General features: G+C 54.7%; 1 long non-coding RNA gene across 1 annotated transcript; it reads right to left on the bottom strand.

Moving 5' to 3' along the window:
* Positions 1 to 8,585: 8,585 nt before the first annotated feature.
* On the bottom strand, positions 8,586 to 12,279 carry LOC119472138. Its single transcript, XR_005201252.1, has 3 exons — positions 12,184 to 12,279; positions 10,209 to 10,279; positions 8,586 to 8,812 (listed from the first exon to the last, which is right to left on the bottom strand). It is a non-coding gene; the product is annotated as an uncharacterized LOC119472138 (long non-coding RNA).
* Positions 12,280 to 17,777: the final 5,498 nt, after the last annotated feature.

The raw sequence follows: 17,777 nt of genomic DNA, 5'->3' as shown, positions 1-17,777 counted from the left end.
GCAGAAGTCTGGACGAGGTACCTGGATCAGTCCCTCCCTTGCTTCTGCCTGGAGCAGGACACTCACCGTCTCCAGCCTGCTGCTCCTGAGAGCCTGGGTCACTGAGGCCTGGGAAGGGCTGACCCCAAAAGGAGGAGGTGCTGCCAAGATGGAGCTGCCATGACCAGCTGGGGCCTCGTTGTGGCCCTCAGGGTGAAGGGAGTGAGGGCTGCTGCTGTCTCACACACGTCTTTACTGTCACCAGCACCATTGTCACCAGCACCGTGCCTAAGCCACTGCTGCTACCTTCAAGACCAACCCCCCCCACAACACTGTCCTCCTGGATCGCTCCGGCACTACCATGATCATCAACACCACTGGCCAGACAACTTTTACATTGCTCTACCTGCATGTGCGCGTGTGTACACACACACAAATACACACATACACACACACTCTCACACATGCACACACACACATATACATACATACACACACACAGACACACACACTCTCACATACATACACACACAGACACAAATATACACATACACACACATATACACAAATATACACACACACACATATACACATACACACACATACATATACACATACACACATACACACACACATACACACATATGCACACAGACACATACACACAGACTCTCACACACATACACACACAGACACAAATACACACATACACACACACATATACACATACACACACATACACAAATATACACATACACACACATACATATACACATACACACATACACACACACACACACATATGCACACATATACACATACACATACATACACACACACACACATGCACACATACACACATGAACATACGTACACATGCACATACACACACACACACACACACACTCAGTATTCTGTTCTCCTCCAAAGCACAACTGTATCATTTTCCTCTCTAGACACCCCACCACCCAGTGGAGAACCTGGCATGTTCTAGAAGCTCCATGGTGAGGACTGAAGGGCGGGCTCAGTGGATGAGGGGTGGCTCCCATGATTTAGCCCCACTTGCTCCAGCTTGTCCCGCCAACAGAGAAGGATGGAACAGGACAGTCTCGAGGCCTAAGAAGACCCCAATGTCCCCTGTGTCCCTGCCTCTGTTCTAGCTGCCCAAGACCAACAGGACCACCAAGGGAATGGTTTCTCTCTGAGACCCCAAGTTCTACACAAAATGGGCTGAGCCTCCGCCTGAAATCCCAGCACCCACAGAGAATATCGGAAAGCCCAAGATACACTGAGAGCTCACTGAAGCCCACCAGCCTCTGTTTCCGGGTTTGTAACATGGGGAGCACAGGCCCCGCCTTTAGGGCTGCTGGAAGGATGCTGTGAGAGGCAGCAGGACAAGTGGCTGGCTCAGAACCTGGCATCTAGCAGGGGCTTTCCCTGGACCTGGCAGCCCCTCGTCCTCTGTACTGCATGTAGAGGTGCTGGTGCTGCTCTGGGGCTGGGGTTGCGGAGGTGAAGACATCAAATGTGAAGCTGCATGATCCCGAGCTGAGCACATTCCCTAGATGCTCATGAGCTACTCACCAGCCCTACGAAGAACAGTCTGAATTCCCACTGTGCAGATGAACAAACAGTGATTCATGTAAGGTTACCCAGCCAAGAACAAGGCTCCCACGGCCCCTCAGCATGTCAGGAGGCTCTAAGGAGTGCTGTGAAGCCCTGGTCACCAAGTCACCAGGCGCCTCCAACTGGCACTGCCACCCTCCTGGGGCAGCAGGGGACCAGAGCCTGGCTTGGATGTCCCAGTTGGATGCATCCTAGAAAAACAGTCTGCCCAGGCCCTTAGGCTGCAGAGCCTCAGCTGCCTGGGAAAGTTCTTCCCACAGCCTAGCCCCAGACAGGGCAACTGTGTAGTGTGGGGGTCATCCCTGCTCTGCCCCACCCCTACACTCACTAGAAAGACAGGAGATTGGTGACCCACACCAGGCCCTGCCCCTTGGACCACTTCCTCTAGAAGATTAAAGAGTCTGGGTCCCCACCACGCCTGCCGATCCCACCATCAGCCCAGGAGCAGCTTCCTGTTTGCAGGCATGGGCGCCTGTTGCCGTGGTGACCACAGGAGGTGCCCCCTCCAGGTGGCTGATACCAGGCCTGGCCCCACCCTGGGCTGGCCTCTATCACTGAGGCCTGGCTTCTCCAGCAGCTGGGCTGGTAGGACCATCTGGTCTGCGATCAAAGAGGCCGCAGGCAGGCGCTACCCAGGAGCCTGGGCAAGGCAGCCCTTATCTCTCCCAGGCTAGGGAACTTTCCAGACTCAGGGCATCAGCAGCCCAGTGGGGCAGGAGGGCAGGCCACAGGGCGTGGGAGCAGACTGAGGGTCCCTGGGAGTGGCATGGAGAATGGGAAACTCAAACCTGAGACTGGAGACAGGCAGGTGTGGTCAGTGGCTTATTTTTAGGATTTGCTGTCCCCAGGTCCCTGTCATCCTGCCCCGGCCTCAGCCTGCCGTGTGACCTGGGGCATAGCACCGCACTTCTCTAAGCCTCGTCTTGTCTCCTGCCAAGTGGGAACCACAGTGACAGGTGTGAAGATCTGAAGGTTCAAGACCCGTAGGACATCGGTGGGTACTTGGTCCTAATAATAAAGATATTAATTACTATTTACTGAGCACAGGCCCTTACAGTACCTTATCTTGGCAGGGCGCGGTGGCTCACACCTATAATCCTAGCACTTTAGGAGGCCAAGGAGGATGGATCACAAGGTCAGGAGTTCGAGACCAGCCTGACCAGTGTGGTGAAACCCTGTCTCTACGTAAAAAACACACACACAAAAATTAGCTGGGAGTGGTGGCACAAGCCTGTAATCCCAGCTACTCGGGAGGCTGAGGCAGGAGAATCGCTTGAACCCAGGAGGCGGAGGTTGCAGTGAGCCAAGGTTGTGCCACTACACTCCAGCCTGGGTGACAGAGTGAGACTCTGTCCCCAAAAAAAAAATTGTTTTAAGTGCACTATCTCTTTCGGTGCACACAGGCACCTGAGACGTGGGCCTTACAATCATCCACCTGCTACAAAACACTGATTTTTAAAGAGGTGAGGAAATTGCCCCAAATTGCACAGGTGGCTAGTAAATCTTGCTGTTTTCCTCCTGTTGTGTTTTAGCTGAACTCACAACAGGTCCCAAACCTCCAGGCCCCAAATCTCCATCCTCCCACAACAGTCCCCCCCGCCAGGCCAGTAGCGAAATCTCCATCTGGCAGCGCATTTAAAGAAATGAACACCCAACCATAGTTATCCTGAGTAACAATTATCATTGACTTGCGTGTCTTAGCCTTGATAATAACTAGCAAGTGCCAAGCCCAGCTACTGAGTCAAGTGCTCTGGAATCTTTGTGACACCCCCATGAGACTGAAACTGTAACATGAGTGGGGAAACTGAAGCTCAGAGAGGAGCAGAGGTTCCCAAGGGTCACACAGCAAGCTGGTGTCACAGAGGAAGTGGCAACTCTGGCTGCCTCTCTGTAAGCACAAAGAGCAGGGTAGAAATCCTGGGAATGGCCTCGTAAGGCTGAGTATTGTGGACCTCAGCCCTAGCCCAGGGTTCGAGTCCAAGGAGGCAGGAAAAGGTAGAACTGGTGAGATCCAGAGGCCGAGCGTGAGTCTATTCATCGGGGAGAGGAGAGGAGAGAGACATCTCCCCACCCCCCTACCATCACCTCCTGTCCCTCAGCTCCACCCCTGCCTAGGCAGCCTAGACTCCCAGGAAGCACTGCTCCTGCCTCCACCATCCTCTCCCCTGTGGGGAAGACCCCAGTGGGAGGAAGGGGCAGCCAAAGGTTAGGCAGGGGGACGATGGCTGCAGGAAGTCCACGCTGGAAATGCCCCCATTCTGGCTCAGCTGAAAGGCCCCTTCCCCCGGGGAAGCCCTCACAGAGGCTCACATCTGAATGACCCATTCTCCATAGATGGCCAAGAGATTGCTTCTAAATTCCAAGCCTAGCCATGCCCTCCCCTGCTTACAGCTCTCCCTTATGGCTTCCCATTGTTTCCAGCATGAAGAACCAAGTTCCTTGGTCTGGCATTCAAGGCTCTTTGGGTTCCAGCTCCACTTCTCACCACCTGCCATACAGCTGCATGCACATCTGCGACACGCCGGCACACACACCTGCACACACGCACACACACCTGCACGTGCGCACATACACCTGCACGCACACCTGCGCACGCACACACACACAAATTCGCACACACTGTAGTCCAGCGAGACCCAACTTCTGCTTCTGGAACACACTTCCCTGCCTCTCCTCTTGGTCTTTGTTCTCTTCTTCCTGCCTGGAACACCACATCCATTCACAACCTGAGTCTAGAACGGAACACGGGCTCCGGGAAAGTGAGGACAGCATCGTTGCCACTGTATTCCTAGTACAGAGCCTCGACTACAGGAGGCTTTGTGTATGCAAACAATGCAGGACTCATGAATGAATGAAGAACCGCCCAGAATCTTCTTCCTATAAATGTAACAGCGCCTAAAAGACGATCATTAATCCCTGCACCTTTCCAGTCTCCCCAGATAAAAGAATTCCAGTTCCTTTAGCATTTTCACAGTTTCCACAAGAGAACCCTGAGCTTCCAGTAGAAAAGTAAATGACTGAATGGATTCATGAGTGAGTGAGTGATTCAGTGAATAAGTTAGAGAGCTAGAGCATGAAGCAGACATTTGTTGAAACAGTGACGTATATGGGTGAATGAGAGGTAAATGAGTGAATGGGTGGAAAGGAAGGAAGGGAGGATGGAAGGGAGGGAGGGAGGGAGGGGAAAATAGAAAAACAAACTCATCCAGGTGGAGGGCACCACCTGCAGAGTCAAATGCATGAGTCTGGTCATTGCCCTGAAATTCACAAGCTTCCAGGAGAGCCCCCAGACCCCCGCCCACAGTTCCTAGACCATAGGTTCTATATAGTTGGCAAACTGTGGCTCTGGGTCCACCCCTGGCCCGCTGCCTGTTTTTGCAAATAAAGTTTTATTGGAATACAGCCACATCCATTCATTAAGTACTGTCTATGAGTGCTTCCAAGCTACAGTGACAGAGTTGAGCAGTTGCAACAGATATAGCAGGATGACCCGCAAAGCCTGAAATATTTACCATCTGACCCTTCCCAGAAAATTGTTTGCCTGTGTCTCTGGGAGAATCTCATGCAAGAGACCTGAACTGGCATCCTGCCTGGGACCCTCCCAGCGCGGACTGGAATCCTCCTAGTCTTCAAAGGGTAGCCAGCTTGCACACCTCTGGGACCAGGTCCTCACCACCTCTCCAGGCAGCCCCTCCGGTCATACGGCAGCTCAGGCTCTTCTTTCGGCTGAGTGGAAATGTCCTCCTTGTCACCACTCCCATCCCAACCTCCCGCCTGGAGCACGGGTGTTTACTCCGACCTCTGCCCTGCGTCCAGCTCCCCGCCAGCCAGGATGGCTCAGGCCCAGCCGGATACGATTCTCAACCAGGGAGGCAAGTGAGTCACCGCATTAAGAGAGGGGACATCTGCTGGGCTCTGGTTCTCAGCTAATCTCACTAATTCTGTGCTAGGGGCCCAAGCCACCCCTGCTGCCTCTTGTTTGCATTCAGGCCTAGCGTGGAAGCTTGGGAGGAGATTCACTCACTCAGAATTCTGGAGTGTTTGGACCCCTGTGTTTATTTCCACTTCAGTTTTGTCTTCAGCCCTGGGATGACTTCCCAAAAGAGCTGGGGCACAGGAGGTCTGACCTCGACCCGGCCCCATGCACTGGGAGGCAGAGCTGTTCTCATTTGACCCCCACACGATTCCTGGCCTCACTTTACAGACAAACACACACAAGTTGCTCAGTTCCTGGGCCTTGGTTCTTGCCTTCTTGCTGCCTTCTCATTCTAGAACCTTCCAGAATTATCTAAGAAACACATGGCCTCTGTGGGTGGCTTTGGACCAATTTTCACTGATGCCTGGCTGGTCCCTGGAGGAGACTTAGCACCTCAGGGACAAAACGCAGTGTCCTTGGGTGGCCATGGTCTGTGCCAAGACAGAAGGCCACAGCTGCATCCTCGTGGACATTCCAAGACCCCTCCCCCAAAGTCAACGCCCAGCACAGCAGGGCAGGACTCCGCGGCCCCACGTCACAGATGGGAAGACTAACATTTCTGGACACGGAAGGTCTGGAGTCTAGAAGGCTCCCTTCCCCGTAGATTCCAGCCTGTGTTTGTCTTCTTTCCTCTGTTCAACGTGCCCATTGCCTCAGTAACTGTGACTACATGGAAAGGGTCCACAGACTTGCGGGAGAATAGGAGGGAGAGAAGAATGAAGGAAGGAAGGAAGACAGCCTAGCAGTTAGGAACTCAGGTTCTAGAATCAGACTGGCCAGTTTCAGAGCTGATGCCACCACTCACTAAGAGCCCCCCATCCTCATTCATCAAATGGGGTGCATAAGGCCATCTCATAACTTTTTGAGGGTGAAATGAAGTCATGTGCAACAAACTCTGGCCCAGAGCCTGGCACAGGCCAGTGGACGCCCTTCCTTCCTCTAGACACAGAGGGCTTCTTGTCACTTGCTACGTGTGTATGCTTATTTGAGACAGGGTCTTGCTCTGCCGCCCAGGCTGGAGTGCAGTGGCGTGATCCTAGCTCACTGCAGCCCCAACTCGGGGCTCAAGACATCCTTCCTCCTCAGCCTCCCGAGTAGCTGGACTACAGGCACACGCCACCACACCCAGCTAATTTTTAAAAATTTTTTGTAGAAACAGCGTCTTGCTATGTTGCCCAGGCTGGCCTTGAACTCCTGGGCTCAAGAGATTCTCCTGAGTTGGCCTCCCAAAGTGCTCGGATAACAGGTATGAGCCACTGTGCCTGGCTGACCTGGCTATTTAAACCCAGGGCAAGATCTTGAGCCGTAGTATGATGCTATTTCTAACCCTTGTTGGTACAAAACCCACTGTGCCGTCCCCAGTCCAGCCCGGCAAGGTCCAGCCAGCGGGCTTTGCCGCCGTGGGAGCCTACCTGGCCTGTGGCTGCCCCTGTGGCGTCACCCGCGTACATTAATGAAAAATTCACGGTGCAGAGCAGAGCCAGGCCAGACCAGGAAATTGGAAAGTCGCGGGCGCCTTACCTCAGCCCTGCCGCACACTCTCTGCTTTTATAGCTCCACGTGTAATAACATAAAAGCATAATTTATTAAAGTATCACTTTAAGTGGGGATGGCAGGAGGGGGTCCATGCCCAGGGAGCCATGAGTGCCATATTGACGGGAGATGCCAAGGGCGGGGGGCAGGGCAGAGTCTCGCACAGCACTGTCACAGCACAGCCAGCTGGGAGGGTCAGGGAAGGGTCCAGGAGCCCAGAGAAGCCTGTGCGAAGGCAGAGGCTGGAGGCAGAAGCAGAGCAGCATGGCTTTGAATCCTGGCTGTATGGCCTTGGATGGGTCGGCTGCCCTCTCCGAGTGGCAGTTTTCTCATCTGTAAATGGGAGGATTTGCCCAGAGGCCCTGAGCCCCTCCTTAGCGGCTCTCTTCCTAGGACTGTTCCTTCCTGAGCGAAAGAGACCTCCAGGCACTGAGCCGTGCCAGGAAATGGCCCTAGAATTGCCTCATTAAACACGAAGGGCTATTTACACTGGAGAAACAAATATTTATCTCTGGATCGAGAAGGAGGAAGGGCTTTGGAACCCCAGTCTGGCTCAACCCTGCTGGGTGGGAGGGGAAGGAGAAAGGGCAGGGGGAGGGTGCAGCCCCCGAGAGAACAGGACCTGGGCTGGGAGTCATGCAAACCTGGGTTCAAAGCTCAGCTCTGCCACCACCCAGCGCAGGGTCCTCACGCCCCTGTGCCTCTGTGTCCTCCCTGGAAACATGGTGCTAAGAGTATCCGGCTTCTCGGGGCCAGTGGTAGATTCAGTGCCTGGAACAGGGTAGAAGTCCAGCTATGGCTGCCTCGATGCCAGGCACTGGGCAAGCTCTTGCGATCGCTTGCGGAAGAAGACAACGGGTATTTCCATTAGAAAAAATAGGCGTGCAGGGAGGTCTCACGTGGTGACCTACAGAACTCCAAGAAGCTGGCAGCACCAGGGAATGGGGTATTCAGCACACCGCCTGCAGGGGGTCAAATAAATCGATCGATATACACCTGATGACAGAACGAACGCACAGCCCCCTCTCGTAGGTTCCCAGGCCTCTCATCCTAAGGGAAGAATGGCTGGGCTGTCACACGGGGGCCAGGATGCAAAATTTCAGAACTCAAATCCAAAAGCATCCATTTCTTATTTTTTATTTTATTTTATTTTATTTTATTTTATTTTCTGAGATGGAGGCTCACTCTGTCACCTAGGCTGGAGTACAATAGCACAATCTTGGCTCACTGCAATCTCTGCCTCCTGGGTTCAAGCAATTCTCCTGCCTCAGCCTCCTGAGTAGCTGGGATTACAGGCGCGCACCACGACACCTGGCTAATTTTTCAGTAGACATGGGGTTTCACTGTGTCAGCCAGGTTGGTCTTGATCTCCTGATCTGGTGATTCCCCTGCCTCGGCCTCCCAAAGTGCTGGGTTTATAGCTGTGAGCCACCGCGCCCGGCCAAGAGCATCCGTTTCTACTCTGCCTGGAGTCTGGGTGCTGAAATGGGAGAATTTCTGGAATCCAGCCAGTTTCCTCTACCTGCAGGGCTGCTACCCTTGTCCAGGCCACCACTCTCTCCTGCCTGGATTGTTTTGGGAGCCCCCTGGCTGGCTCCTTCCTCTGCCCTCGCCCCCTACAGTCCTCTCACAGCCACGGCGTGTTCTTGCACCTTGGTAGCAGCTGGGGGTGCTGGTTGATGGTGGCCAAGAAGAACCCTGTGAAATGCACAGAAAGCAGGGGAGGGGGTGATCAGATGTGGGAAGAACTCACTGCATGGGAGAAGCATCCTTAGTGCACCCTGGGAGAAGCTGCAGGGAGCCCAGCGTCAGGGCCGCTGTGACGGGCTATAGCCTCTCTATGGGCCTGAGGCACAGTGAGGGCCTGGAAGACCCCAGAGGGTGGCAGACACCAAAACACCAGCAGGCTCAGGGTGTGAACAGACTAGACTGGTCAGACAGGAGCAAAGGCCTTCCCCGGAGCTCCAGGACTGAGCGGCCGCCCTGCCTGCCAGACCTTATTTATCTAACATTGTGGTTGTGGAGTTTGATGTTTGTGGAAACAATTCTGGGGTTCTCCTCCCACAGAGCTCCGGCCCCACTGAGAACTTGAAAGTGACATTCCTCAACCCAGCTAAGGGAAGGGTGGGAGCCCAGCCAGAGGAGAGGGAAGGGAAGGCTAGCAGGAGACAGGTCAGGGAGACATGGCCAAGGTCCTAACAGGAAACAGTCTCACAGAAAAGGGATTTGCAGTCCAGGCACGGTGGCTCATGTCTATAATCCCAGCATTTGGGAAGGCCAAGGTGGGAGGATCACTTGAGGCCAAGAGTTCAAGACCAGTCTGGCCAACATAGCAAGACCCTGTCTCTGTTTCATGTGTTTTTAAATCTGTTTTTAAATATACAAAGCCCTACCACAGAGGCGTGGGTGGGGTTAAGAGGAACTGCCCAGCGACAGTGCTGTACCCAGGGGCTGGTAGGAACAGAAAGCTGCTTCCACCCTCAAGCCCGAAGGGTGAAGGGGGAAGGGAGGATAGCTACCAGATCCCAGAGAGGGGCTGTGTCCAGAGCAGGAGAGGGATGAAGCCAGCCCATGCAACTCAGCAGAGAGGCAGCAGAGAAATAAATCCCGTGACCCACTTCAGCAGTCACCCCCCCACTGCCCAAGGCCACCCAGAAGCCAGACAGCGAGGGACCCAGATGGTGCCACCTGGGGTCGTCAGGTCCCAGAGCCCAGGGCAGGTCTGGGGAGGGGCAGGGTGGGTCTGGAGGGATCAGCATCTCTCACAAGCCCTAGGAATTGTCTTTCTGCAGGTGGAATTTGAGCAGGGCCTACCGTGGGTTCACATTTTCTACCTTAACCTTGGCCTGAAGTTCCAGGCACACCAAAGATCCCTAGCAGCATGTGGCTCGGTTGCCGCCTTTAGGGACCAAGTAAAGGGGCTCTAAGCTCTTCCTTGCCATGGGCGAAAAGCATAGGCCACTGCGGGAGCAGGACCGTGGCCACCTCCCTGCCTTTGCTCTCCGTGAGGCTTCTTCTGGGCTTCCTCTCTCCCTCTCGGCTCCCCTGCAGAAACCCTGCTCCTATTGGAAGGCCCAGCTCCAGTGCCACTCACTCTTCCTCCAAGTTCAAGTGCAGGGCCTCTCTTGGATCCAGCTGGGTTAAGGCCTATCTGTTAGGAGAAAGCTGATGGGGAAGGGGGCTGAGTGGTGAAAAAGGCCAGAGTCTGGGGTCGTCTCCAGCCTAGCAATCCCAACCCCATCAGACCTGCCAGCTCTTGCCCAGATGGGGCACTCTGTTCTTTGGTGGCAGTGGGCCCCAGCAGCCCCTCCACTTCCCCCACAGAAGCCCGTTCTTCTGAAACCCAAATCTGTGCCCACCCCACCCCCCAGCCCCGACCCTCTAACCCCTTCCCATTCCCCTCAGGAGCAAATCAGGTTCCCCAGGCTGGTGGGCTGGACCCTCGCAATCTAGCCCTGCCTGCTTCTCCATGGCTGCTCCCCCAAAATACAGACATCTCCTCTTTGCCAGGACCTCCTTACAGGGTCTTCTACTTTTCTAAAAGTGGCTGCAGCTCAGAGAGGATTCTTTCCATCCAGCCACCCTCCACCCCTTGGCCTGACCCAGCACTTAGTCTATAGCAAGTGCTCTGCAATGATCATTTGTGTCGGAACCACTGACCTGGGACAGCTGAATCTGGTCCCAACCTGCTCCTGCTGATTTGTCCAGACATGTCCCCTCCCTGCCCCTGAGGCTTGGGGTCCCCATTTGTATGAGGAAGGGCATGAGCTGGGAGCCCACCAGCTTGGAAGCAGTCAAGTGTCTTCACACGCGCACACACACACACACACACACACGGCCCATGCCAGCCTCTCCCTGGGACACCGGGCTTCTCCGTGGATTGAATTACCAACATTTCATCGATGGGAGGAGGGAGATGGGGCAGGGGAAGGAGCTGTGAATTCCTCGCACTGAGCCTGTCCCCGCAAGGCCTGGACCAAATGCCACAGCGTGTCTCTGCCCATCTGCCTCTGGGCGGGGTATGGGTGGGGGTGGAGGTGCAGGCAGGGAGGGGCTCCCTAAAACTAGAATGCCAAAGAAAAGACACTGAGGAATCACACAGACTCACACACACTCTTTCCCCATGGCCACTCCTGCACATGCATGCATTTACACATGTGCACATGCTTAAACACACATGGATCTCCTACACACACAGTAGCACACACATTCGATCTTCTTTTTTATTTATTCAACAAATGTCCATTGAGCCGGTCTGCCACGACCGCCTTGCTCTCCACCTCTGTCTTTTGTGAAACAGCCCCAACATTTGGTCACACCCCCCCACACACACACACCCTCAGTCACTCACACAAACTCACACATCCTGAGGCTGGAGCTGCAGCCTCCTTCCAGGGCCTCAGGAGGGCCCTTGAGATGTGTTCACACGATGGTCAAAGCCAAAAAGAGAAATAAAAATCAGTAGAATAGGAGCGTGCCAGGGAGTTAATTAATACAAATATTATCATTTTTTCTGGATTTGGTAATGTTTGTGATATTTGTCAGCTTAAAAATTGAGTAATTCGTTGTGGTTTCTTTTCTCGTTTTAAAGTCTCTTTAGTATATGTCATTTTGCATTCTTTTTTATAAAGAAGGTCCCAAAATTGAAGACAGCTTGGGCCTCACCAAGCCTGACCCGCCCCTGCAAACATCCAAATATTCAGACCATCACACCGCCTCCCCATCTCACACACACATTGTTGCACACATAATCACACTCACACACATTCTTATAGATCAAAGACTCGTCACACATGCCCCAGTGTGCACGAGGCTCACACACCTGCCTGCTGCAGACGGGCAGCCCACCCAGGGCACCTCAGCCTCCCACATGCCCCTGGCCTGGCCTCAGGGCAGACCAGACCCCATCCCTCCAGCCTCCCAGGCTCCTGGCCCCCGACTTGGCACTCCCTGACCTACGACCACCTCCCAAAAGCCCCACGACTGTGTGCCACAGACACCGACCACTGAGCCTCCTGCTCCAACCCTGGAACTGGACCATTAAACCACACACCCTGACTCTTTCCCACCTTGGACCTTCAGATGCTCCACGCCCACTGCCACCTCAGCAAGCAATCACCAAAACACACAGAATGTTCTGGAGTTTCCTTGGAGACCTCCTCACCAGTAAGTGGCTGGTAAAGAAAACAGGATATAAGAATCGGAATTGCACAGCCTTTCCTGGGTTCAAATCCTGACTCTAACTCCTGCTCTGTGCCCATGGGCAAGTGAGCACAGCTCACCAAGCCTCAGTTTCCCCATCTGTAAAATGAGGGGCAATCATCTTACCTTAGAGGCATGTTGGGAAGATTAGGTGAGCAAACAAGCAAAGCACAGAGCAAGAACCCCGTGAACGGTAGTGGTCATTACAGCAGGAAGGTGGGGTTGGAGCCCCCGTCCCCTCGGGACCGGCCCCTCCTCCAGCCCTCAGCCTGGTCCAGCCCCCTTCCCTGTCGCCTCAGCCACATCGCCCTCTCAGCCACTCGAGTGTTGGGATCCCAGTGCACCTGCTTCCAAGGGCTCTAATTTCCTGTAAGTGTAAGAATTCAGGTCAGACACGGCCAGCGGCCTGCAGCCCCGCTCCCGGCAGAAACCCATAAATAACCCAGCTCCGCCAGCCTGGCCGGGGCACGAGACTTTCTCTCCTTACCCACTGTGCCAGGTAGGTACAGTGATTTCCAGTCACACACAGGGAAACTGAGGCTGTAGAGAGGAATCCGAGTTTGAGATCCTGACCAGCGCGCTAAAAGAAACTTCCTTCAAAATATATCCTTCCCATGCCCCCCGCCAAATAAATGTCTTTCCTCTAGTCCCCAACTGGCCAGTGACTTATGCCTGAAATCTGCCCATTAGTGTGGGGCCGGCAACCTTTTCCTATAAGGGCCTGATAGAAAATATTTTAGGACTTGGGAGCCAGTCTCTGTTGCAAGCACTCAGTTTTGCCGATGATGCCACAGCACTGAGACATTTTTACAGATGCAGGCGCCCACCTGGCTTTGGCCAGAGCTTGCCCACCTCTACGCTGTGCATCAAGCCCCTCTGCCATGCTGCAAAGGAATTGAGTCTAGAACCCAAGACTGTCACAGCTGGGCTCTGAGAGTTAGAGATTTCAGCTCAGCAATGACCAGAAGACAAAAATGAGGCCCAAAGAGGGGGACAGGGCCTGTCCGTGTTTCTTCACTGGTCAGCGCTGGGACTGCAGACTCCTTGTCTAGTGCTCTTTCCCTGACATTTTGGGTCGTGACCTCCTGCTTGCTCCTCTGGGAGTTTCCTTGCTGTGGTGGCTGAGAACAAGCCAGGTACTTGTCTGACTCCTTCGCCAGACTGGAGGGTCCCGGGGGCACCAGGATTTGAAACTGGGTCATCTCAGCATCTCCAGTGTCAGGCCCAGGGTCTCCCACAGTGAGACGCTTCCAGAGTGGGTGTGGCACGGGGACAGTGAATCCCTATTCCTCCTAGAGGTGGGGGACTCTAGCCCAGGGTGTCCAGCTTTGGGGCAATCAGTGGTTCTCTGTTGTGGGTGCTGCCCTGCTCACTGCAGAATGTTTAGCAACATCGCTGGCCTCCACCCTTATCAATGCCAACAGGACGGCAGGGAGCACAAACACTGCCACTTCCAACAGCAGAAATGTCCCCATTCCCCAAAATCCCCTGAGGGGCAAATCACCCCCGATTGAGATTCACTGCCCCAAGTCAAGGGCATCCCCCATAGGAGGTTCTCCTCCCTCCCTCACTCGGCATGGCACAGCCTGGAAACCAGCACCCGCCCTCTGGCAGCCTCAGTCTCCACAGCCAAGGATGGGTCAATATCGTTAGCAGCAGCTCCAGCTGGAGGGACCCGCGGGAGACGAGGGGAGGAGGAGGAGGAACCCGACCACAGCTGCGGGCCCCAAAAGTGCTGAGGAGACACGAAGACGAGCGTTTCCCTGTGAGTCAGGACCCAGGAATGTGTCGCCCAGAGTGGCCACGAGCCAGAGCCCCATGCACGCCACCCCCGTCCACCCCCAGGGCATCTGCCTTTTATTAGAACAGAAAAGGCGGCAGGTGCCATGTCTCTGAGAGCCCATTAAGGACCCAATAAACTCCACAGAGGGGGCGCTGAGCGGGAAGCGTTCTGAGAAGGAGGCCCCTGCCCAGGTCCAGCCCAGAAGAAGGCGCACAGGCTTCGGCAGACACCGGGGACTTCCACCCACCTGTGTTGCGTCCTGACTGTGCCACTCCAGCCTGGTCGCCTGGGCTCCCCAGCCTGCGTTTCTTTCTTTTTCAAATTATTGTATTTTAATCATTATTTGATGAGGGTTTTTAACATTTTTTTTGCTTGGAATGAAACCTAACACATCACAAGCTCAGGCAAAGCCACTGACATCCGTCTTCCCCCTCCTCATCTGAGTCACCAGCATGAGCAGCTGCCCAAGCACCCTCTATGGGCCTCAGTTTTCACATCTATATAGTGGGCTCGCCCATGTGTCTTCCCCACAGGGCATTTGGGAGGGGGCTGAGAGAATGTGGGTCTCTCTTCTCCTTTCCCCTCCATGGCATTCCTTGTTTTAGGCATACCCAGTAAGCTCAGCCCCCAAATCACTTACCTCCCTCTAATCCTCAGGGCTCCACCAGCAACCCCCTGAGCTCCCCGTAGCTCACCCCAGGTGCCCACAGCCCCCAGCTCCTCCTCCTGGTCCTGTTTGCACAGGCTTGTACCTGGACTCTCACTTAGAACAGCTTCGAAGGCCATGCCTTCTCCAGGAAACCTATCTGGATGACAAGTGACCGACACAAATCAAGGGCAAAACTTCAAGAAGCATCTCCATGGACCCGTGACTGGCCCTGCACAAGCAGAGACCAGGCCCTCTGTAAACACCCAATCATTTAATCCCTACATCACAGCAAGGGGACAGGAACTGTTCTCCCTAACTTCCAGATGTGGAAACTGAGGCTCAGTGAAGCTGAATGACATGCTCACGTTTCCTGAATTTTCCGCAGTGCCAGGAGGCCCAACCCAGATTTCTCAAAAGATTTAAATTAACTTTTCAGAAACTATGCCGGTCATTCACATGCATAGCAGAACCTTCTGACTTTTTATTTTTTATATTATTCTTTTGGATTATAAATTTCTTGCGAATGAATCCCTTTGTGAAGCAAAATAACTTGGATGAAGAAACTACTTACCAATAGATGATAGAGAAGACTTGATCTGGAGACAGTTAATGTTGATATGGAGACAGTGCCTGCATGCACGCACACACACGCGCACACACACCCCTGAAACAATGTGGCCCAGGACGTTTCGAGAATTCGCCAGCCCCCTGCGGCCCCTGCTACTTCCCTGGTCTCAGTATGGCTTAAGGAAAGGCAGGCTTCCCTCCTCACTCGGTCCTCCCCAGGCCTCTGGACCTAGAATTGTATCTGCAGCCTCCTTCTTACACCCAGCCCTGGATCCAGCTTTTCATTAACTAGTAAATGGAGATTTTTCATTTTAAAAAAATTCGGGGGAAAAGAAAGGCAGCTGTTGGGGTATGGACCAAGTCCTGGGCTGCAAAGCAAGAGATCTTAGGCCCGGCCCTGCCACTGCGGGAGGTGCTGGGGGTCTTAGGTCCCAGGCCCCTCCCCCTGGGAAGTGCCCCCTTCCTCCCACAGAGCCTGTGTTCCTCTCCCTTCCAGCTGTTCCTGGCCCCAGCCCGTAGACCCCCCTGACTGTGGGGTTTGCAAGGCATCATCTTCTGCTTGGATCATTTCATCATTTCATCCATCCCCATGTCCTCATTTTACAGATGGAGCAGTGGAGGCTCCAGGGGTTAAGCCATGTGTCCATGGCATGGGGTGTGCGGTGGGTGGACAGCCCAGGAGCTCCTCCCACTGCCCCAGCCCCAGATCTTGCTAGGCCAGGTTCAGTCTCATCAGCTTCCCAGAAGCCCTGGCTCAACAGGGCTCCACGAGAGCTTGTGCCCAGGCAGCTTCTACCCAGGGTCCCGGCCGTGCCAAGAAGGCGGCCAGCACCCGCCTGGGAGGCTGCAAGGCAGGACAGGAGCCCAGCGTCCTCAGGGGCCCCTGTCCACGCTCACCCTCTCGCTCTGCACCTCTGGCAGGCATTGTCGTCAGCAGCAGCCCGGTGGGTCCTGGCAGAAAGGCCAGGGCAGGCAGAGGGTATCAGCTTCTCTCCTGGCCTCGACTCAGGATCAGAACGTGCCAGCCCTGGGGGCCACCTGTGCCCGTCGTAGCCACTGCTGGCCCCTCCCATGTGGCCTCTCCTCCCAGGGCTTCCACCCTCACGGGCTGTGCTCTAGGGACAAATATGCTTTCTGGACACCCTAGTGATCACGTAATAACCCCAATATCACTAACCCAGAATGCTCGAACCATTCCTTTATGAATTCTTCCCTTCATCTCCAAATGTCTGAACCAGCCCCTCTGTCCCTAGAACCTTTGAGCATGAGGCTCTTTTCCTCTGTTGCCAAGAAGATGGAAGCCCAGAGCTGGATAAGCCCTGAAGTCTCCAAATGACACCATGAGGACACTGAGGCCCAGAGAGGGAGAGTGACTTGCCCAAGGTCACACAGTGAGAGGCAGGCAGAGCGGGGACAAGGAGCCCGGTGTGCAGTTCCTCTGTCCATGCCTGTGGTCTGGAGCCTCCAGCCCTTGGAGCAAGGGAGACTTCCTCTGGGACCCTGGCCATCCCTTCCAAGTCTGCCCACCAGGGATCAGGAGGAGGTGCCGCCCCCACCCTCTGGAACAGCCCACAGGCCAAGGCCTATGTTCCAAGCCTGTAGCAGGGGCAGGAGGCACCCCTTCCCCCAGTCAGGGTGCCTGGGCCTCCAGTGCCACCCCCAAAATAGAGCAGCTCTCAGCCCGAAGATCAGGTTGCAGCCTCGCTGTCCAGATGGGGCGCCTGGCAGGGGGGAAGCACTTCCCCCTCACGCTGCCCCCACCAGCTCCCCCCTCACATGTCAGCACTCGGGCTGAGCCTTAAATCACAGCCTCCCCCGGAGGACACAGCCTTTTCTGGAGGCTGTGGTGACAAGAGCAACGGGCACAGTGTCTAGGGCTGGGAAAGGGGGACTGCAGGAACAGAAGAAATGGTGGTGTCCCCAAGAGGAGAGCTATTTGAAGGGTTCTTGTACTGTTGTGGATCTGCTGTGTGGTCTTAGAAGAGCCATTTGTCCCTTCTGAACCTCAGTTTCCCTGTCTGTAGAATGGGGAGAGTGTGCCGGCTCATGCAGGGGCTGTGAACAGATCAAAGTCCCCATCCTCAGAGAGTCCACATTCCATGGGTCAGCAGACGCTGGCTCAGGCAGTGGGGCTCTAGAGCCGGGGTTAGCAGCCAGCAGGCCATACGCCAGTGGGTGCTGGGAAGCCAGAGAAAGGGCTACGCTCTTTTATTTAGAGTGGTCCAAGAAGGCTTCATCAAGGACCTGAACAGGGGTCTCTACCCTGGATAGGAGAGGGATGGAGATCATGGGTGGGGCTGCAGGAGGCACACCCCTCTGCCACCCCAGGGGTCTAGGTGTGGAACTGAGTTTTCAGTCGCAAGCCTCCAGCTGGACTTGACCCAACAGCTCCCATTCCCCCAACACCCAGCAGGGCCTGGCCCTGCAGTGCAGAGACAGCTGGCAGGGGCCTGGACAGCCCG

This window comes from Cebus imitator, unplaced genomic scaffold, assembly GCF_001604975.1.
Source record: "Cebus imitator isolate Cc_AM_T3 unplaced genomic scaffold, Cebus_imitator-1.0 Scaffold87, whole genome shotgun sequence".
Lineage (NCBI taxonomy): Eukaryota > Metazoa > Chordata > Mammalia > Primates > Cebidae > Cebus > Cebus imitator.
Note: the sequence above shows the minus strand (reverse complement) of the source record. Positions and strands in the feature narration are given on the sequence as shown.